Source organism: Pongo abelii, chromosome 15 (genome assembly GCF_028885655.2).
Source record: "Pongo abelii isolate AG06213 chromosome 15, NHGRI_mPonAbe1-v2.0_pri, whole genome shotgun sequence".
Classification (NCBI taxonomy): Eukaryota; Metazoa; Chordata; class Mammalia; order Primates; family Hominidae; genus Pongo; species Pongo abelii.
The window spans coordinates 26,268,986-26,292,361 of NC_072000.2; the positions used below are offsets into that span (position 1 = coordinate 26,268,986).

At 41.8% G+C, this 23,376-nt stretch overlaps 1 non-coding gene across 1 annotated transcript; it reads right to left on the bottom strand.

The window, feature by feature from the left end:
- Positions 1-13,617: 13,617 nt before the first annotated feature.
- Positions 13,618-13,686, bottom strand: LOC112128934 (small nucleolar RNA SNORD41). Its single transcript, XR_002911378.1, has one exon. It is a non-coding gene; the product is annotated as a small nucleolar RNA SNORD41 (small nucleolar RNA).
- Between the last annotated feature and the right edge of the window lie 9,690 nt (positions 13,687-23,376).

Consider the following 23,376-nt stretch of genomic DNA (forward strand, 5'->3'; position numbering starts at 1 on the left):
AATCATGACCTGAGTATGGACAGGAGAAAGTATCAGACAAACCCCAATTGAGAGTACTTAGAGAATGAAATAGAATATACTGTTTAAAGGTCATGAAAGACAAGGAAACATTAAGGAACAATTCTAGATGGAAGAAGACTAAAAAGACATAACAACTAATGCAATGTGATACTGGATCACATTCTAGACCACAAAGAGAACAGAAGAGCTGGCAAAATTTGAACAGGGTCTGTTAATTGCGTAGTAGCATTATATCAATGTTGACTTCCTGAATTGGGATAGTTGTATTATACAGGAAAAATGTCCTTGTTCAGGGGAAATTCACTGTAGTATTTAAGGGTTGGATCATCGTGTTTGCAACTTGTTCTTCAACGGTTTGGAAAAAGAATCATCATATACGTTAGAGAGAGAGAGAAAAATATGGCAAAGTGTTAACAACTGGGAAATCTGAGTAGAAAATATGGAAGTTTTGTGTTTGAAATCCTGGATTGTGATTACGTGGGGGGTTCACTTCATAAACTGTATCAAGCTGTACACTTTTGGTGTGTGCACTCCTCTGTATACATATTATACTTTTAAAAATAATTTACTTAAAAAAATTAACCCTCCCCAAAAAATTAAGAATTGGGCTTATTTGGTAACTTTTTATTTTGATATAATTTCAAATTTACAGAGAGGCTGAAGAATCATACAAAGCATTCTTGTATACTCTTTCTCTAGATTCATTAATTGTTTACATTTGTCCCATATTTTGTCATTCTCTCTCTGCAGATACATGTGTATACATTTTTCCTGAACGCTTTGAGATTATTAAGTGGCAAACATCACACCTATTTGTCCCTAAATTCTTTAATGTGCATTTCCTATGAACAAGGACATTCTCTTACATAACCATAGTACAATTATCAAAATCAGGAAATTTAACATTGATACAATACCATTTTTTCTTTTTTCTTTTTTTTTTTTTGAGACAGTCTCACTCTGTTGCCCAGACTGAAGTGCAATGGTGAGATCTCGGCTCACTGCAACCTCCGCCTCCAGGGTTCAAGCGATTCTTCTGTCTCAGCCTCCCGAGTAGCTGGGATTACAGGCATGAGCCACCACACCCAGCTATTTTTTGTATTTTTAGTAGAGATGGGGTTTCACCATATTAGTCAGGCTGGTCTCAAATTCCTGACTTCAGGTGATCCACCTGCCTCAGCCTCCCAAAGTACTGGGATTACAGGCGTGAGCCACCGCGCCCGGCCTACAATACCATTTTCTAATCCAGTACGTAGTCACCTTCATCAGTTATGCCAACACGTCTTTCTTTTTAAGTCCAGTCTCCAATTCCAGGATTATGTTACATCCAGTTGTCATGTCTCTTTAGTCTCCTCTAACCTGAAACAGATCATCAGTCTTTCATGACCTTGACTTTTTTGAAGACTGGAGTCCAGTTTGTAGAATATCCCTCAATTGGAGTTTGTCTGATATTTCCTCATGATTAGATTCAGCATATGCATTTTTGGCAGGAATACCACTAAAATGATGTTGTGTCCTTGTTAATACATCACATCAGAAGGCCAGGTACTGTGGCTCACGCCTGCAATCTCAGCACTTTGGGAGGCCAAGGCGGGCAGATCACCTGAGGTCAGGAGTTCAAGACCAGCCTGGCCAACATGGTGAAACCCAGTATCTACTCAAAATACAAAAATTAGCCGGGCGTGGTGGCAGGTGCCTCTAATCCCAGCTACTCAGGAGGCTGAGGTGGGAGAATCACTGGAACCCGGGAGGTGAAGTTTGCAGTGAGCCAACATCTTGCCACTGCACTCCAGCCTGGGTGACAAATGGAGACTCTGTCTCAAAAAAAAAAAAAAATACATCACATGAGAAATGCATGTTACTTGATCCCATCATTAGTGATATAACTTTGATTACTTGGTTAAAGCAGTGTTTACCAGACAGCGCCACTGTAAAGTTACTATTTTTCCCTTTGTAATGACTAAGTAACCTTAAGGGAGATTATTCAAGACTAGTAAATACCACGTTCCTCATCAAACTTGCTGGCTAACTTTAGCTACCATTGATGATTCTTGTCTGAAGCAATTACTAATATGGTAGTTATCAAATGGTGATTTTCTCATTCCATCATTCCATCTACATTTATCACACTTATTAGTTGGCATTCTGCTGTAAGGAGAAGGTGTTCTGTTGTCTTCCTTTTATAGGCTATTCATTTCTTCACGTACATCAGTTTGGACTCTTGGATTTCTATTTTGGTCAGTAAGTTATTATGTCTTAACTATCATTGTAACTTTGAGGCTCAAATGTCCCAGAATTGGCTAGTGGGGAATCCAAGACGCATTCTCGCCCTGACTTCCTCATTACTAGCCAAGTCGCCTTGTACTCTCAACTTCTTCACACCAAAGTAAAATTAAATTGTGCATTTGAGTTGCACAATGTACCCAACTACAACATATGTATAGGAGAAAAAATACAACATAAAAGAATAAAAAGGGGAAAGTAGGGAAATTCTATGATCTATAAGTAGCAAAATCTCCCTACTTTCAGCAATATAAGTTAACTCACGGTAAATGACAGCAGCAGGGATAAGTGTTGAGGCTCTACTAAAAGGCCGGGCGCAGTGGCTCACGCCTGTAATCCCAGCACTTTGGGAGGCTGAGGCGGGTGGATCACAAGGTCAGGAGATCGAGACCATCTTGGCTAATGCGGTGAAACCCCATCTCTACTAAAAATACAAAAAATAAGCCGGGCTTGGTGGTGGGCGCCTGTAGTCCCAGCTACTCGGGAGGCTGAGGCAGTAGAATGGCATGAACTCAGACGGTGGAGCTTGCAGTGAGCCGAGATCGTGCCACTGCACTCCAGCCTGGGCAACAGAGCAAGACTCCGCCTCAAAAAAAAAAAAAAAAAAAAGGCCCTACTAAAATCTGCCATGTTTGAAGGCCGGGTGCAGTGGCTCACGCCTGTAGTCCCAGCACTTTGGGAGGCCAAGGTGGGCAGATCATCTGAGATCAGAAGTTCGGGACCAACCTGACCAATATGGAGAAAACCCATCTCTACTAAAAATACAAAATTAGCCAGGTGTGGTGGCACATGCCTATAATCCCCGTGACTCAGGAGGCTGAGGCAGGAGAATCGCTTGAACCCAGAAGGTAGAGGTTGCAGTCAGCCAAGAAACTGCCATTGCACTCCAGCCTGGGCAATAAGAACAAAACCCTGTCTCAAAAAAAAGAAAAAAAATCTGCCATGTTCAAATCAGGAATAAGTAACAGTTAAAGTTCAAAAAACTGTAGTCTTCTTTTTTCTTTGTTGTAGAGGCCTCTTTTTCCAACAGCTCACAACGCTCAGTTCTCTTTCTATTTGGTCTAAAGTGCCATGATAGATATCAACTAACAACACTGAGAACTAGAAGTTCCTCTATAAGTTTGCACAATACCCAAAAAATTGTTTATAAGACCAGGTTATCCTTTCTTATTTTTATCCAGTCTCATAGGATGATGACATTTTTCAAATTAGCATTTTTTATTTATGAATAGAATTATTGTCATACAATAATAAACCCTATTTTCTTCATCTTGAATAACAAACATAAAATCTCCAAGAAGCATTCTACTTTTCAAAATCAGGATCATGTTAAATAACTTCTACATTTAAGGAGAGAGAAAAGCCCAGCCTAGGCAACACAGTGATGTTGCAAGACTTTCCTTAGTTCAGCTAAAGACGGGTTTCATGTCTGTCCCACTGCCATGAAAATTTAGGCTCACAGACGGTTTAAAGGGTGAGTGAAGTAGGGTTTTATTGAGTGAAAAGGGAAAAAAAAAGGGGAAAACAAGGATCCTCCGCAAGGCCAGAGCCCCCTGCTAGAGCGCATCCCACCCACCCTTTGAATCTCAGATTCCACACAGGAAGAGGAGGGGCCAGGCTCCTCCCCACTGCGAAAGTCATGAACTTCCCCAGGCTCCACCTCAGCTGGTAGGATGGTTGGAGTTTCTCCGGGGACCACCTCCCACCTGTCTGTCTCAGTGAGACCCCATTTCTTTTTTTTTTTTAATTTTTAATTAGCTGTGTGTGGTGGTGCACCCCTGTAGTCCCAGCTACTTGGGAGGCTGAGGAGGGAGGATGGCTTGAGCCTAGGAAGTTGAGGCTGTGGTGGGCCATGATCGCACCACTGCACTCCAGACTGGGCAACAAAGCAAGGCCTCATCTCAAAAAAAAAAAAAAAATTAAAAATTAAAAAAAGAAAGAAGAGAGAAAAGCCTGTCAAATGAAGTAGCTTTGTTTTTTTTGTTTTGTTGTTGTTGTTGTTGTTCTTATATAGAGCACTGTGAGTTACACTTAGGGCAGAAAAACCTCCAGAACTCTAAGTTTAATGAATAAAACCAATACATGCCACTGGGACATAAACGTAAAAAGTCAGAAGATAGAACTTGATCATATCCTAAACAATGAATTAATGTATCTAGATCAGAAACTAGAAGGTTAAAACGTGGAGAAATGAAAGGGATTGGAAGGGCAAAATGTGTTAGGGATTAGCTAGCTAGCATGGTTCCAGGGAGAGGCTATACAACAAGCACTATTCTCTGATGAGACTGGTTACTTTAGCCAGCTTCTGACACAATCAAATAGTAAGACCTCTCAAGCTGAAGACAGACCCCTAGTTGATTTTAACATCATTGGACAAAATTATACAAAGCCTATCTTAGCAGCAATCAGTTTTTGGTGACACCACTATTTCTTCACGCCCCCATCAAACTGCAGTAGATATGTTGGAATTTAAGCTCAGCACATATAGTCATCCAAATTGTCTCGAAAGGTTACAAAAGATGGGAAGAAAATTATATGTTGTTCTATGAAAACTATGAAAGGAGAGTGTTAGAAAGAAAGATAATCAACAGTGTCAAATACCACTGAGAAATCTAAGACAATGAAGGACGAGAAAAATCCGCCACGCCTCAGGATGAGGAACCCAGGGTTGCCTTCAGCAATCAGTTTGAGTGGCAGAGATGAGGGCTGAGGGAGCAGCAGACGTCAAGAGGGCAGAACAAGGAGTGACTCTGCATTGAGAAAATGGAATTCTTTTTTTTTTTTCTCTTTGCCATCTATTTATTTATTTATTTATTTATTTATTATTATAGTTTAGGTTTTATGGCACATGTGCGCAATGTGCAGGTTAGTTACATATGTATACATGTGCCATGCTGGTGCGCTGCACCCACCAACTCGTCATCTAGCATTAGGTATATCTCCCAATGCTATCCCTCCCCCCTCCCTCCACCCCGCAACAGTCCCCAAAGTGTGATGTTCCCCTTCCTGTGTCCATGTGTTCTCATTGTTCAATTCCCATCAAGACACATGCACACATATGTTTATTGCGGCATTATTCACAATAGAGAAAATGGAATTCTGTCCTCAAACATCTAACAACAAAAGGATGAGGAAATTAGGATAAAAATTGCTGCAAGGTCAAATGAAGGCTTTGGGGTTTGGGGTTTTTGTTTGTTTTTCTCAGCAAGGAGGAAAAAGGATTATGTCTGCAGGCAGAGGACAGAAGAAGAAATTAAAGGTGCTTAAGCTAGACAAAAAGGAGATAATTAAGAGAGAAAATCTTTGATTGCAGATGTTATAGCACCCACCAGGGAGAAAAGGGAGAGAACAGAGAGGACTGAAAACATAAGATTAGTTTAAACTTAGAAAGAGGAAGTTCAGTTCCTCGCCTAAGATGGGGAAGAGAAAGAAATTGCCACAGAGTTGTTTTGGAACGGATTAAAAGGCTTATCTCATGTGGTCTTTATTTTGCCAGCAAAGTAACAGATATCCCCTGTCAAAGGAGAAGGGGGCACGGAGGGGCACCAAGAGGAGGGTGCAGGAGAGAAAAGGCTTAGAACAATGGTGGGCAGGAAACTGCAAAGAAATGGACACCTGACACCAGGTGTCAGTACCTACTCGGTAGATGTTGGAATAAATTGATAAGCCATTTTAAAAGGCCAGACTCGGTGGCTCACGCCTGTAATCTTAGCACTTTGGGACGCTGAGGAGGGATGATAACTTTGGGCCAGGAGTTCAAGACCAGCCTAGGCAACATAGTGAGACCCCGTCTTTACAAAAAAGTAAAATAAAATAAAAGTTTTTTAAAAGACATTTTTAAAAATAGCTGGTTAGTAATGGGGAGAGCCCCACTGATCAGATGATAAAATTTTCTTATAACTTTTATATCTTTCTGCAGTACCACTATAGTGTTGATAGTAGACTCGCAGAATCAAAAGAAGGAAGGATAAATTACTCTCTTCACTGCGACCTGTTGGCTTTCCCTAGTGGTGCTGGAGGAAAAGTAAGAGCTCCAGGGTACCTAGGCTTTTGCTTTGTAAGGATAGCCTCAATATTGGTACACACTTTGAAACACGGGCTGGGTAAGAATTTAAGTGTAGCCAGAAAAAAAAAATCTTGGTATGAGCTTCATTTATCAATACTTTATCATAAATTCATCATTGTATCTTCAAATTTGTGATTTTTTAAAATGTTGCCACCTTTTCTTTGTGAGGCTGTTCTCAGCCATCTGCTCTTGGCACTTCATACCACTCACCCGAAGAGCTCAAGCAATCATAGTTACTGTGACCACATCAGTGCTGACGAGAATAAAACGTTTTCAGATCCTGTCTCTCCCACAAACTCCAGGGCCACAGTTGATCTATGTACAAATTATCTCCACTTGAATAGCCCGCTGTCATTGCAAATTCAATATACTCAAAACCAAACCCGACACCTTTCAAAAACAACCCAGCTGCACTTCTGTAACTGGCAAGACCCAGTCAGGAGACAGAAACCATACCAGTGTATGGAAAGAATTAAATATAAAGGATTGTTAAGTAATTATAAAGTTGTTAATTAGGTAACTGAAAGAGCAAAAAGAGAACTCTAAAGGACCACAGAGGTAGCTATTGCAGAACGCAGTTGCCACCCCTACAGCTGAGAGAACAAAGGGAAGAGGCCAGGGTGATTAAAACTTTGAAGCTCAGGCGGGGCACAGTGGCTCATGCCTGTAATCCCAGCACTTTGGGAGGCCAAGGTGGGTGGATCATGAGGTCAGGAGATCAAGACCATCCTGGCCAACATTGTGAAACCCCGTCTGTGCTAAAAATACAAAAATTAGCTGGGTGTGGTGGCACACGCCTGTAGTCCCAGCTACTTGGGAGGCTGAGGCAGGAGAATCGCTTGAACCTGGGAGGCAAAGGTTGCAGTGAGCCAAGATTGCACCGCTGCACTCCAGCCTGGCGACGGAGCGAGACTCCGTCTTAAAAAAAAAAAAACAAACAAAATAAAAAACTTTGAAGCTTAAACAAAGGCTCCCACAGAACTGAAATTCATACATCTGAGGAGAGAGCACCACTGATGTCTCTGAGTGGGCATGATAAGACCGGCTCTGCAAGTGTTAGAAAGATTGGAAACTGGATACAGCTCCTGGATGAGAGGCACTGCCGGAATGAAGAAGCGCCGCTTGATGGTGCTCACAGGATGCAATTAGATAGGAAACCCACATGGAACAAACTAGAGGTAACAATTCATTCTCCCACGTCCAGCCTTCTAGCCCTGCTCTAGCATCCCTCATTGGCAGAGTGGAACAGGGAGCCAGTTAGAGAAGCAGAAAAGCAGTTTGTGGAATACCAGCCCCAGAATCACAAAGCAGTGGGTTTGGAGCTAAGAGATAATAACTTAATAACTGATGCAGCTTCTGAACTATATTAGTTAGGGTCCAGCCAGAAAGCAGAAACCACTCTAAGTATTTCAGAAGGATTTTACCACAGGGAATTGGTACATGGGTAAGAGAAGAGCTAAGAAGCCAAAAGGGGCACAATGAAGCAATCTGGAAATGCAACAGCAGGAACCTGTCGCCACCTCCTAGGCTGGAGGGACAATGGGAGTTAGTGGAGTTAGTGGAGCCCAGAACCTAAGGGCATCCAGAGGTCAGAAGAATCATGGCAAAGTCTGCATGGAGGGAACTAGGATAGTGGAGAGAAAGGCTGTCTGGCCAAGGAGGAAGAGATGTTGCTGCTAGGAATAATACAGGAAGCAGATAGAGCAGGAGAGAACTACCCTGGGTTCTCTTCCCCCCGTCTACACTCGTGCCAGTGACTTTTGTGAACTTAAAAGTATCTGAGATAGGTCTCAATCAATTTAGAAAGTTTATTTTGCCAAGGCTAAAGACATGCCTGTGACACAGCCTCAGGAGGCCCTGACAACATGCGACCAAAGTGGTTGGGGTACAGCTTGCTTTTATACATTTTAGAGAGACATAAGGCATCAATCAACACATGTAAGATTTACATTGGTTTGATCTGGAAGGGTGGAACAACTCAAAGGAGGGAGGTGAGGGGTGGGCCTTCCAGGTCATAGGTAGATTTAACAATTCTCTGCCCGACACCATGGCTCACACCTGTAATCCCAGCACTTTGGAAGGCCAAGGCAGATCACCTGAGGTTGGGAGTTCGAGACCAGCCTGAGCAACATGGAGAAACCCTGTCTCTACTTATTTATTTATTTATTTTGAAACGGAGTCTCGCTCTGTCATCCAGGCTGGATTGCAGTGGCTTGATCTCGGCTCACCGCAACCTCCACCCCCTGGGTTCAAGCTATTCTTCTGCCTCAGCCTCCCGAGTAGCTGGGACTACAGGCGTGTGCCACCACGCCTGGCTAATTCTTGTATTTTTAGTAGAGATGGGGTTTCACCATACTGGCCACGCTGATCTCGAACTCCTGAGCTCAGGTGATCCGCCTGCCTCGGCCTCCCAAAGTGCTGGGATTACAGGCATGAGCCACCATGCCCAGCCCAATTTTTTTTTTTTTTTTTTTTGGAGATAGCAGGTCTCACTCTGTTGTTCCCCAAGCCAGAGTGCAGTGGAGAAATCATAGCTCACTGCAGCATCAAACTTTTGAGCTCAAGGGATTCTCCCACCTCAGCCACCCTAGTAGCTGGGACCAAAGGTGTACACCATCATGTCTGGCTAATTTGTTTTAGTTATTTTTTTTTTTTTTTTCTTGAGATGGAGTCTCACTCTGTCACCCAGGCTGGAGTGCAGTGGCATGATCTCGGCTTACTGCAACCTCCACCTCCCAGGTTCAAGCAGTTCCTCCTGCCTCAGCCTCCTAAGTAGCTGGGACTACAGGCACATACCACCATGCCTGGCTAATTTTTGTTGGTCAGGCTGGTCTCAAACTCCTGATCCACCCGCCTCAGTCTTCCAAAGTGCTGGGATTACAGGTGTGAGCCACCGTGCCCAGACTGTCTCTACTAAAAATACAAAATTAGCCAGGCGTCATGGTGCATGCCTGTAAACCCAGCTACCCAGGAGGCTGAGGCAGGAGAATCGCTTGAACCCACGAAGCGGAGGTTGCAGTGAGCCAAGATCACGCCACATCACTCCAGCTTGGGCAACAAGAGTGAAACTCTGCCTCAAAAAAGAAAAAAAAAAGAAAAAAGAAACCATTATCTGATTGGCATCAGGTTGAAAGCGTTACTATCAGTAGAAAGGAATGTCTGGGTTACAATGAGGGGTTGTGTAAACCAAGGTTTTATCCTGCACTTGAAGCATCCAGGTAGCGGGCTTCTGAGAGAGTAGATTGTAAATGTTTCTGATCAGACTTAAGATCTGTGTTGGTCAATGCTGGTCGGGCTTTTCCTGAATTCCAAAAGGGAAGAGGGTACAATGAGGCATTTCCGACCCTCTCTTCCATCATGGCCTGAGCTAGTTTTTCAGGTTAATTCTGGAATGCCCTTGGCCAAGAGGAGGGGTCTTAGAATTTTATTTTTGGTTTACACTTCCATTGCCAGAACCCATTCAGAAGCCAGGGGGCATGTAGTTTCATGTGATATGAGTTAGAGAGGGTAAGAGCAGAAAAGGATTTGGGAGCATCCAGGCAAATGGCCAGTTCATGGATGTATCCATTTATGTTGGTGGCACTGCCCTGCCCTTTCCCCACTTCCCTGCTCAGAACCCCCAAAATCTTTCATTTTCTCCACTTCAAGTTCTGCATTCCAGTCATCACCTGGTCTGCAGTCCTTTTCCCCTAAAAGGGCTCCAATATATCTCCATTTCCATCACATTGGCCCAGCTTAATTCTGGCCCTCCTCACTGCAGATATTAATTATTGCCGTATTCTCTTCCTAACTTGGCTTGAACCTCCAGTTTTTATCTGCTACTGTCCCTTCTACGTGGTCTATTCCAGGAGTCACCAAACTATGGCCAATCGGCCAAATCTAGCCCACCACCTGTTCTTGTACATTAAGGGTTTTTTAATTGATATATAATAGTTGTTCATATTTGGGAGGTATGTGTGTTATTTTAATACCTGTATACAATGTGTAATGATCAAATCAGTATAATTTGGATATCCTTCCCTCAAACATTTATCTTTTCTTTGTGTTGGGAACATTGCAATTTTCCTTGTACATAAGTTTTATTGGTACACTGAGTTAAAAGAAAAACTTCAGCCGAATTAAATTTAAAACAGTTAATTGAGCAAAAAAATGATTCATGAATCAGACAGCCTCCCGAGCTAGAGTATCCTCAGAGACTCTACAGCAGCCATGTGGTGGAAGATTTATGGGCAGAAAAAGGAAACTGACATACAGAAAATGGAAATGAGGTACAGAAACAGCCGGATTGGTTGTAGCTCGGCATTTGCCCTATTTGAACACAGTTTGAACACTTGGCCATGTTTGATTGGCCGAAACAGTGATTGGCACAAGAGTAGGCTACAGTCTGTTTACAATTCCATTTAGGTTGTAGTTCACAATGTACAAAGAAACCTTTAGGCTGAACTTAAAATATGTAAGAAGGTAGCTTTAGCTTAAACCTGAGATTTAGCAGCTGCCATGCTCATTCATTTAGTTATTGTCTGTCACTGCTTTCACATTAAGAGTTCAGTATTTGCAACAGAGACCATATGTATGCCCCAAAATATTTACTTTCTGGTCCTTCACAGAAAAGTTTGCTGATCCCTGAAATTAAACTGACACTAATCCATTCTTTTTTTTTTTTTTTTTTTTGAGACAGAGTTTCACTGTTATCTTCCAGGCTGGAGTGCAATGGCGAGGCTCATTGCAACCTCCGCCTCCCAGGTTCAAGCTATTCTCCTGCCTCAGCCTCCAGAGTAGGTGGGATTACAGGCACCCGTTATCATGCCCAGCTAATTTTTGTATTTTTAGTAGAGACAGGGTTTCACCATGTTAGCCAGACTGATCTCGAACTCCTGACCTCAAGTGATCCACCCGCCTCGGCCTCCCGAAGTGCTGGGATTACAGGCATGAGCCACTGCGCCTGGCCCACTAATCCATTCTGTTACCAAACTAATCTTCCTAAAACACCCTTCCTGTGGCCGGGCACAGTGGCTCATGCATCTAATCCCAGCACTTTGGGAGGCCGAGGCAAGCAGATTACAGTTCAGGAGTTTGAGACCAGCCTGTCCAACATGGTGAAACCCATCTCTATTAAAAATACAAAAATTAGCCAGGCGTGGTGGTGCATGTCTGTAGTCCCAGCTACTCAGGAGGCTGAGGCAAGAGAATCACTTGAACCCGGGAGGCAGAGGTTGCAGTGAGTCGAGATCATGCCACTGCACTCTAGCCTGAGCGACAGAGTGAGACTCCGTCTCAAAAAAAATAATAAAAATAAATAGCCAGGCACTGTGCCTCACACCTGTAATCCCAGCACTTTGGGAGGCTGAGGCCAGTGGTTCATCTGACGTCAGCAGTTTGAGACCAGCCTGGCCAACATGGGGAAACCCCGTCTCCACTAAAAATACAAAATTAGCCGGGCATGATGGTGCACACCTGTAATCCCAGCTACTTGGGAGGCTGAGGCAGGAGAATCACTTGAACCCAGGAGGCAGAGGTTGCAGTGAGCCGAGATTGTGCCACTGCACTCCAGCCTGGGCCACAGAGTGAGACTCCATCTCAAAATAATAATAATAACAATAATCAATAAAATACTCTTCCTCGTGTCATTTTCCTACCTTCAAATCATTCCTTATGTCTACCCAAAGTCCGCAGCTTGTCATGATTCAATGTTTTCCCAAACTTGATGCCATATTAAATCAATATTTAAATCAATGATTTCATGAGACAGTCAATATATCTTAATACAATGCCCAGTACACAGTGAACAATCAATAATTAAGGTATCATTGAAGTTATTTCACCTACCCTCCTATTGCTATTTGCCACGTATCTTTCTACTGTAGTCAGGCTTGCCCCAGTTTTTGTGTCTGTATTACCAATAATATACCAATTACTTTTTAAACTAGTGTACAGGTTGAATTGTATCTTCCCAAAATTTGTGTAAGTCCTAAGCCCCAGTACTTGAGAATGTGACTATATTTGAAGATAAGGTCTTTAAAGCATTGCTTAGGTTAAAATGAGGTGCTCTGTTTTTTTTTTTCAGGGTGGGCCCTAATCCAATATGACTGGTGTCCTTTTAAGAAGGAGAAATTTAGGCATACCAGGAGACACCAGAAACATGTGCAGACAGAGGGAAAACCATGTGAAGAAAAAGTGGGAAAGTAGCCACCTGCAAACCAAGGAATCAGGCCTCAGAAGAAACCAGGCCTACTGGGACCTTGATCATGGACTTCTAGCCTCCAGAACTATGAGAAAATGAATTTCTGTTGTGTAAGCAACCAAGTGCATGGTATTTTGCTATGGCAGCTCTAGCAAACTAATACAAATATTATCCGAGAGTATAAACAAAATATGTAATCATTACAATAAATGTTAAAATTACAGAAAAATATAAAGATGGAAATACAAATCACCTATAATTCCATCAACAAGTGATAACCATCATAAAATATTTGGAGGCCAGGCATGGTGGCTCATGCCTGTAATCCCAGAAATTTGGGAGGCTGAGGCAGAAGGATCACTTGAGCCCAGGAGTTCGAGACCAGCCTGGGCAACATAGGAAGACACTGTCTCTATAAAATAAATAAATAAATTATACTAAAGTAAATGTTTGGAGTATTTTCTTCCAGGCTTTTTTTCTAAGATATGCATATTTTTTCATTTTCATAAAATTGCCATCATAGTGTACTTACAGTTTTATATTCTGCTTCTTTTACATAATTATGAACATTTTTATTTCTTTTTTTTTTTTTTTGAGACAGTCTTGCTCAGTCACCCAGGCTGGAGTGCAGCGGCACGATCTCGGCTCACTGCAACCTCCTCTGCCTCCCTGGTTCACGCCTTTCTCCTGCCTCAGCCTCCCAAGTAGTTGGGACTACAGACGCCCACCACGATGCCCGGCTAATTTTGAGACAGGGTTTCATCACGTTAGCCAGGATGGTCTCGATCTCCTGACCTCGTGATCCACCTGCCTCGGCCTCCCAAAGTGCTGGGATTACAGGCATGAGCCACCGCGCCTGGCCTGAACATTTTTATTTCCTCATGGACATTTTACCACCTTGTTATCAAAAACATGTTTTGAAATGGCTACATATTGTTCTACTGAATGAATACAGTCTAAGTCATTTCTATTCCCCTATTGATTAAAATGTCAGTTGTTTCCATTTTTAATCATTTTATTTATTTTTCTTTATTTTTATACATTTTTGTCTTTTTTTGACTCACCTCAGGATCAGCCAGTACGAATATGAGAGAAATCAGTGTCACACAACAGTCACAGTTGTCATCACTTCCCCCCAATTTTCATCTTTTTTGGAGTTTTGTTTGTTTGAGACAGAGTCTCCCTCTACTGCCCAGGCTGGAGTGCAGTGGTGTGATCTAGGCTCACTGCAACCTCTGCCTCCTGGGTTCAAGCAATTATCCTGTCTCAGCCTCCTGAGTAGCTGGGACTACAGGCACATGCCACCACACCCAGCCAATTTTTGTATTTTCAGTAGAGATGGGGTTTCACCATATTGGCCAGGCTGGTCTCAAACTCCTGACCTCGTGATCCACCTGCCTCGGCCTCCCAAAGTGCTGGGATTACAAGCGTGAGCCACCGCGTCTGGCCAATTTTCATCATTTTAAATAACACTGTAATGAACCTCTATGAATATAACTGTGATTAATTTCCTACGTGGAAATCTTTATAAAGGAATTACAGGTTAAACTTTATTGCAGGCCAGTCTTCACAGTGTCCTCCACATACCCGACTCATCACTGCTTCCAGGCCTGCTGTCTTGTTCCCTCTGCCTGGAAGCACCAACTAAAATCTCACCAACACTCCTCCTTCATAAATGTCCCCTGAATGTTGTGACCCCATGTCAATTTCACCCTCACAGTTACCCTGTATTTTGTTACCTCAAACTTCATTACACACTCTACTTAAAAGTACTTTAATCATGTCATGTATAGGTATTTTCTCCATATCTAGACTATAAATTCCTCAGGCTTTTTTTTTTTTTTTTTTTTGGTATCCTGGAGTATTAAACACATTGCTGAAAATTTAACCAAAAAAAAAAAAACATGAAAAACCCATGTTTAAAAATAAATATGTATTTGTTTAAAAGGAAGATTAAATAGAACTACTGGTATCATACTCTCTACCCAAAGTGGTTTTACATTCATTACAGAGTGATTTCTTAGAATGTTTGATATTAAATATAATTTAAGAATATTAGCAATGGCAACAAAAGCAAAAATAGACAAATGGGATCTAATTAAACTAAAGAGCTTCTGCACAGCAAAAGAAACTACCATCAGAGTGAACAGGCAACCTACAGAATGGGAGAAAATTTTTGCAATCTACCCATCTGACAAAGGGTTAATATCCAGAATCTACAAAGAACTTAAACAAATCTACAAGAAAAAATCAAACAACCCCATCAAAAAGTGGGCAAAGGATATGAACAGACACTTCTCAAAAGAAGACATTTATGCAGCCAACAGACACATGAAAAAATGCTCATCATCACTGGTCATCAAAGAAATGCAAATCAAAACCACAATGAGATACCATCTCACACCAGTCAGAATGGCAATTATTAAAAAGTCAGGAAACAACGGGTGCTGGAGAGGATGGGGAGAAATAGGAACACTTTTACACTGTTGGTGGGACTGTAAACTAGTTCAACCATTGTGGAAGACAGTGTGGCGATTCCTCAGGGATCTAGAACTAGAAATACCATTTGACCCAGCCATCCCATTACTGGGTATATACCCAAAGGATTATAAATCATGATACTATAAAGACACATGCACACATATGTTTATTGTGGCACTGTTCACAATAGCAAAGACTTGGAACCAACCCAAATGTCCATCGATGATAGACTAGATTAAGAAAATGTAGCACATATACATCATGGAATACTATGCAGCCATAAAAAAGGATGAGTTCATGTCCTTTGCAGCGACATGGATGAAGCTGGAAACCATCATTCTGAGCAAACTATCACAAGGACAGAAAACTGAACACCGCATGTTCTCACTCATAGGTGGGAACTGAACAATGAGAACACTTGGACACAGGGCGGGGAACATCACACACTGGGGCCTGTCGTGGGGTGGGGGGATGGGGGAAGGATAGCATTAGGAGAAATACCCAATGTAAATGACGAGTTAATGGGTGCAGCAAACCAACATGGCACATGTATACATATGTAACAAACCTGCATGTTATGTACATGTACCCTAGAACTTAAAAAGAACAAAAAAAAGAATATTAGGCCCCATGAGGGATAAATATTGACTTATGTGTATCTCTATTGCCTAGAATAGTACCAGATATATAATGGGCACTCAATAAATATTTTGTAGAATAAATAAATGTTGAATGATGAATGACCTTTTACATGGTACTGTAGCAGGAATTATTTAATTATAACATAGCTAGTTCCACTTCTTAAATAGCAAATCCCTAGAGACTACATCTTTTAAAAGATTGCCTGATTAAGCACAAACAGCATTCTGCATAGAGAGAAATCATCCGTGCATAATTAATGACTGAAAATTATACACAGGTCTTTAATATGGAGACGTGATATTACAAACAATGAAAACACAGAGTCCCTCAAAAAAAAACAGTGTTATTTTTGCAAAAGGCAATATTGTTTTTCTTTATTGTTAATTCTGCCTGGAATGCCATGCTATTTTCTTTATTTTTATCTTTCTTTCTCTGCATCTATTAATTAAGGCCAAGATTAAAAATGGTTTCCTCCATGAAGCCATCCCTGATGTATTCTTAGACATAATCTCTCTCATCAGAACTACCCAAGCACTTTATTCATTTCTCTCATAAGGCATCAAAGACTAAATGTCCATACCAGGTGAAAAAGCAAAGTAATTATCCAGAGAATAAACTTTTTAAAATTTTTCACTCAAAATATATGAATTAATCGAGACAAATGTACTATTTTGACAGGGCAGTGTCCTCTGTAAACTGTTTTTCTACTTATGAATAAAATTTATTCATGTATAACTTACATAAAATGTGCCCATTTAAATGAATAGTTTGCTGAGTTTTGATAAATGTATTTACCTACGTAACCACCACAAAAATCGAAATATAGATTTTTTTTTTTTTTTTTTTTTTTTGAGACGGAGTCTTGCTCTTGTCACCCCAGCTGGAGTGCAAGGCACGATCTCAGCTCACTGCAACCTCTGCCTCCTGGGTTCAAGAAATTCTCCTGCCTCAGCCTCCCAAGCAGCTGGGATTACAGGCGCCAGCCACTGTGCCTAGCTAATTTTTGTATTTTTAGTAGAGATGGGGTTTCGCCATGTTAGCAGCCTGCTCTCAAACTCCTGACCTTGTGATCCTCCTGCCTCAGCCTCTCAAAGTGCTGGATTACAGGTGTGAGCCACTGGCCCTAAATTTTTTTTAGAGATGAGATCTCACTATGTTGCCCAGGCTAGTCTTGAACTCCTGGTCTTTTTTTTTTTTTTTTGAGATGGAGTTTCACTCCTGTTGCCCAGGCTGGAGTGCTCACTGTAACCTCCATCTCCTGGGTTCAAGCGATTCTCCTGCCTCAGCCTCCCGAGTAGCTGGGATTACATGCATGTGCCACCATGCCCAGCTAATTTTGTATTTTTGGTAGAGACAGGGTTTCTCCATGTTGGTCAGGCTGGTCTTGAACTCCCGACCTCCGGTGATCCACCCACCTTAGCCTCCCAAAGTGCTGGGATTACAGGTGTGAGCCACTGTGCCTGACCTCTTCTCTTAACTTTCTATTTCTTTTCTTACACTTACTTAAGGTCCAATGTGCTCTTTTCTTCTATCTTATTAAAATGGATGCTCATGTGATATCAGCAAAATGGTGGACGACAAAGCTCCAAGCTTTCATTATCCAACAGAAACTTCATAAAACAACCAGAAATGAGCTGAACTAACCTGTAAGAGCTCCAAGAAACAGTTAAAGGTTTACAGTAACCAAGTGAATGCCCACCTTCAAAATGTTAAGAAAGTTTTGTGGTGTCTTTATTTGCCCTTGTCCCCTCCTCCTCCCTGATGCGGCAGTGCTCTTAGTCTGGAAGAGGCAGCAGCCTAATTCCAAGTTCCCTCCCTTAAATGGAAGAGAGAAGAGCAAAGCCTTTTGCAAATTATTGTGCACATATGGGGGTTACCTAAAGGACTGGCCTCAGGTCTCAGAAAAGCGATAGTCATTGCTCATGAAAGCTGCAAGGAGACTACAGACCCACTGACATGTGGAGTAAAAGACTACGGGTGGATACATACAGTAGACCATGTAAGGCCCCAGCAGAAACCGGACTGAGACTCTTTAGGAAATAAGACATTCAAAAGCAGCCATGTATATGGGGAAATTGGGAAGTTACACATGCCCAGGTAAGACACTTGGTCAGAAAAGCCCTGAAAAGACCTTAAGCCTTCACCTCAGCTGATCCCTAGGCTCAAAGCAAGCCTTGCTCAGTGCTGAAGAACTGTACCAGTATACAGCCAATCTGCAAAGACTAGGGGAGTTAGCTGTTTTTTCAAATGTCTAATTTTCAACAAAAACTACAAAAATTACAAGGCATACAAAGAAACAGGAAAACATGGCGCATTCAAAGGAATAAAATTAATTGGCAGAAACCATTTCTGAGGACACCCAGACATTTGACTTACCAAAGACTTTAAAACAACTATCTTAAATTTGCTCAAAGAGCTAAAAGAAAACATGGACAAAAAACTAAAGGAAATCAGGAAAATGGTATATTAACAAAATTAGAATACCAAGAAAGGGACAAAAATTGTAAAAAGGAGCTAAACAGAAATTCTATAGCTGAAAGACACAATAACTGAAATGAAAATTCACTAGAGGAGCTCAAACACAGAATAATCAGTGAACTTGAAAATATGACAACTGAAATTTTCAAATCTGAGGAGCATAAAGAAAAATAAATAAAGAAAAGTGGATAGGCCAAGTGAGGTGGCTCATGCCTGTAGTCTCAGCACTTTGGAAGGTCAAGGCAGGTGGATCACTTGAGGTCAGGATTTTGAAAACAGCCTGGCCAACATGGCAAAACCTTCTCTCTGCTAAAAATACAAAAATTAGCTGGACATGGCGATGAGTGCCTGTAATCCCAACCACTCGGAAGGCTGAGGCAGGAAAATTGCTTGAACATGCGAGGCAGAGGTTGCAGTGAGCCAAGATTGTGTCACTGCACTCTAGCCTGGGCAACAGAGTGAGGCTCTGTCTCAAAAAAAAAAAAAAAAAAAAAAGTGGACAGAGACCAAGGAACTTGTGGAATACCATTAAGTAGACCAACATATGCATTACAATTCCCAAAGAGGAGATAGAGAAAGGGGCAAAAAGATTATTTGAAGAAATGGCTGAAAACTTCCCAAATTTGATGAAAGACACTAATCTACAAATCCAAGAATCTCAATAAACTCCAAGTAAAATAAATCCAAAGAGACTCACACTGAGACACATTATAATCAAACTGTTGAAAGACAGAGAATCTTGATAGCAGCAAGAGAGAAGCAACTCATAATGTACAAGTGATCCTCAATAACACTATCAGCTGAAGTCCAGTCACTCCGGAAAAAAAAAAAAAGACTACTGGCCATTTTCTCAGCAGAAACCCTGGATGCCAGAACGCAGTGGGATAATACATTTAAAATGCTTTAAAAAAAAAAAAAAACTGTCAGGACAGGCATGCTGGCTCACACCTGTAATCCCCAACACTTTGGGATGCACCAAGGTAGCTGTGTAGATCACTGGAGCCCAGGAGTTTGAGACCAGCCTGGGCAACATGGAAAAACCCTATCTCTACAAAAAAAACACAAAAATTAGTTGCACCTGTAGTCTCAGCTACTCAGGAGCCTGAGGCAGGAAGATCACTTGAACCTGGGAAGTCAAGGCTACAGTGAGCCATGATCACACCACTGCACTCCAGTCTGGGCAACAGAGAGAGATGTTGTCTCTTAAAAAAAAAAAAATTATGTGAAATCTACTCTGCCTGTGTTCTATAAAGGGAACAACAAAGCCTGGATGACAGCATATCTGTTTACCCTACAGTTTGCTGAATATTTTAAGCTCACTACTGATACCTACCCCTCAGAAAAAAAAGACTCCTATCAAAATATTATTGCAGGCTGGGCACAGTGGCTCATGCCTGTAACCCCAACATTTAAGGAGGCCAAGGCAGGAAAATCACTTGAGGCCAGGAGTTCGAGACCAGTCTAGGCAACACAGCAAGACTCAGTCTCCAGTAAAAAAAAAATTACTGACCATTGATAGTGCACCTTGTCACTCTATAGCTCTGATCGAGATGTACAAGGAGATTAATGTTGTTTTCATGCCTGCTAACACAAAATCTCTTCCATAGCCAGTGGGTCAAGAAGTACTGTTGACTTTCAAGTCTATTACTTAAGAAATATATTTTGTAAAGCTATGGTGACCATAGATAGCAATGCCTATGATGGATCTGGGCAAAGTCAGTTGAAAACCTTTTGGAAAGGATTCACCCTCCTAGATGCCATTAAGAGCATTTGTGATTCATGGGAGGAGGTGAAAATATCAACATTAACTGGAGTTTAGAAGAAGTTGATTCCAACCCTCATGGTTGATGTTGAGAAGTCTAAGACTTCATAGAGGGATGTAACTGCAGATGTGGTAGAAATAGCAAGAGAACTAGAATTGGAAGTGGAGTCTGAAGATGTGACTGAATTGCTACAATCTCTTGATAAAACTTTAAGAGATGAGGAGTTGCTTCTTCTAGACAAAGTGGTTTCTTGAGATGACATTTACTCCTGGTGAAGTTGCTACGAACATTGTTGAAATGACAACAAAAGATTTAAAATATCATATAAACTTAACTAACAAAGCAGCAGCAGGGTTTGAGAGGACTAACTCCAATTTTGAAAGAAGTTCTACCGTGGGTAAAATCCTATCAAACAGCATCACATGCTATAGAGAAATCTTTCATGAAAAGCATAGTCAATTGATGCAGCAAACTTCATTGTCTTATTTTAGGCCACCCCAACCTTCAGCAACCACCACCCTGATAGTCATGATAGTCAACAAACATCAAGGCAAGACCCTCCACCAGTAAAAATATGACTTGCTGAAGGCTCAGATGATCATCAACATTTTTAAGCAATAAAATATTTTCAAATTAAGGTATGTACATTGTTTTTTTAAACATGTTATTGCACACTTAAGAGACTACAGTATAGTGTAAACATAACTTTTTCTTTTTCTTTTTTTTTTTTTTTTTTGAGATGGAGTTTCGCTCTTGTCGCCCAGGCAGGAGTGCAATGGCGTGATCTCGACTCACTGCAACCTCCACCTCCTGGGTTCAAGCAATTCTCCTGTTTCAACCTCCCAAGTAGCTGGGATTAGAGGTGCCCACCACCACGCTTGGCTAATTTTTGTATTTTTAATAGAGATGGGTTTCACCATGTTGGCCAGGCTGGTCTCAAACTCCTGACCTCAAGTGATCCACCCACCTCGGCCTCCCAAAGTGCTGGGATTACAGGCATGAGCCACCACACCCAGCCTAGTATTTTTTTTTTTAAGAGATGGGGTCTTACCATGTTACCCAGGTTGGTCTCAAACTCCTGAGCTCAAACAATCCACCTGCCTCAGCCTCCCAAAGTGCTGAGATTATAGGCCTGAGCCACCATGCTGGCCCAACATAACTTTTATATGCACTGCAAAACAAAAAAATCCCTGTGACTCACTTTATTATGATATTGGCTTTATTGTAGTGGTCTGGAACCCAACCCACAGTATCTTCCAAGTTTGCCTGTACATTTTAGCTATCTATTATTGAACAACTTAGTGGCTTAAAACTACAGTAATTTTTTTTATTTGCTTGTAATTTTGCAATGTGGGCTCAAATAGCCTTTCTTTGTTCCACATGCAGTCACCTGAGGTGGCTCCAGTGGGCTGGAGAATCCACTTTTTAAATGGCCTTCTTCACGTGGCTGGCAAAAGTTGGTGTTGACTGCTGGCTGGGGGTTCAACTGAGGCTGTTGGCCCAAACCTCAGTTCTTCTTCACGTGGTTGGTTGGGCTTTTCACAGGCAGTAAGTCTGAGAAGTCAAACTTCTAACACAGCAGCTGGCTTCCCCCTGAATGCAAAAACAGAAGCTATCAGGCCTTCTTAAGGCATAGTCCCAAACTGGCATAGCATCACTTCCAACGCATTCTACTATTGATTAAAGCAAGTTACAGGCCCAATCAGACTCAAGAGAACTCCTAAAGGTGCAAATATTGGGAAGCCTGGTTCATTTGGGGCCACCAAAGTAGCAGTGTACTGTAAGATAGTCACCCTGCCAAGTGTTCTGTAGCTGTATATTTGTAATTACTTCTAATTGTATTGAGTTTTAAAAGTAATCTCTAAAAAAAAATCAGTAAGTTGCCATATCAAAAAATCTATTGATGTTTACAATAGCATCCAACATATGCAAGTGTTAGCTCATACCACTATTACTAAATCAGTATTATATTTCTTTGCCTCCTATTTTTGCCATATCTGTCAGGTACATTCATAATCGCCCCAAATTAGCAGTCACTGAAATAATTTCAGGTTATTGTATCTTCCTGAAACTATAGTTTGTTGTTTATAAAGTAATCTGCATATTGAGAGACTTTGTAAGGGTTCAAACATAATCAACTCCACCTTTCTGACCAGCAACTTTTTTTCCCTGAAGATGAATGCTTTTAACTTCAAGAAACAGAACACCCAAGCAACAGACTTAAGAGTCTAAACAGTAAAGACCTTTAATTATCTTTTTTTTTTTCTTTTGAGATGGAGTCTGTCACCCAGGCTAGAGTGCAGTGGCTCCACCTCTGCTCACTGCAACCTCCACCTCCCAGATTCAAGCGATTCTCCTGCCTCAGCCTCCCTAGTAGCTGGGACTACAGGTATGCACCACCACGCCCGCCTAGTTATTTTGTTTTTTTGTTTTTTGTATTTTTAGTAGAGATAGGATTTCACCATGTTGGCCAGGCTGGTCTCGATTTCTTGACCTAGTGATCCACCCACCTCAGCCTCCCAAAGTGATGAGATTACAGGTATGAGCCACTGCACCTGACCAAGACCTTTAATTAATTTACACAACAAAGTCTGGAGATAGGCGGTTCCAAGCACGGTACAGCAGCTCAATGATATCATCAAGTATTTGGGTGTTTTCTATCTTTGCCCTCAACCATCTTCAGCACGTGAATTTTTCTTTTTTCTTTTTTCTTTTTTTTTTTTTGAGACGGAGTCTCGCTCTGACTCCATTGCCAGGCTGGAGTGCAGTGGCACAATCCCGGGTCACTGCAACCTCTGCCTCCCGGGTTCAAGTGATTCTCCTGCCTCAGCCTTCCGAGTAGCTGGGATTACAGGCGCCCACCACCACGCCCGTCTAATTTTTGTATTTTTAGTAGAGATGGGGTTTCACCATGTTGGCCAGGATGGTCTCAACCTCCTGACGTCGTGATCCACCCGCCTCGGCCTCCCAAAGTGCTGGGATTACAGGCCTGAGCCACCGCGCCCGGCCTGCACGTGAGCTTTTCATCTGGAAACTTGTCCCCTCATGGTCAGTCCTCACACCACCCCACTTACAGAAGAAAAAAATGGAAAGGCGAAGTCTCCTCTGGAAGCTTCGTCTTTTTATCTGGGAGGAAAATATTTCCCAGAAGCTGCCTTCTCTTAATTTCTGTCAGACTGTAGACTACTCTCAAATTTCATTGGACCTGCGATTACAATATTACCTAGCAGTAAGAATCAAAAGAATCGAACATCATTGAGTCGGAAAAATCCTCTGCAAGTACAGCCAAGACTTTTCTGAGGCTATTTTTAAACTTCCAAATCAGAGGATAATCGCGACATTAGAGGAAAATTACCCAGGTTTACGCCATCACTAACGATGATAGTTTACGATGATAGCTAACCCAGCTCTTCAACTTCCTTTCAATCTCCAGAAAAGGTTCTCTGCGTGCTCATGGTAAC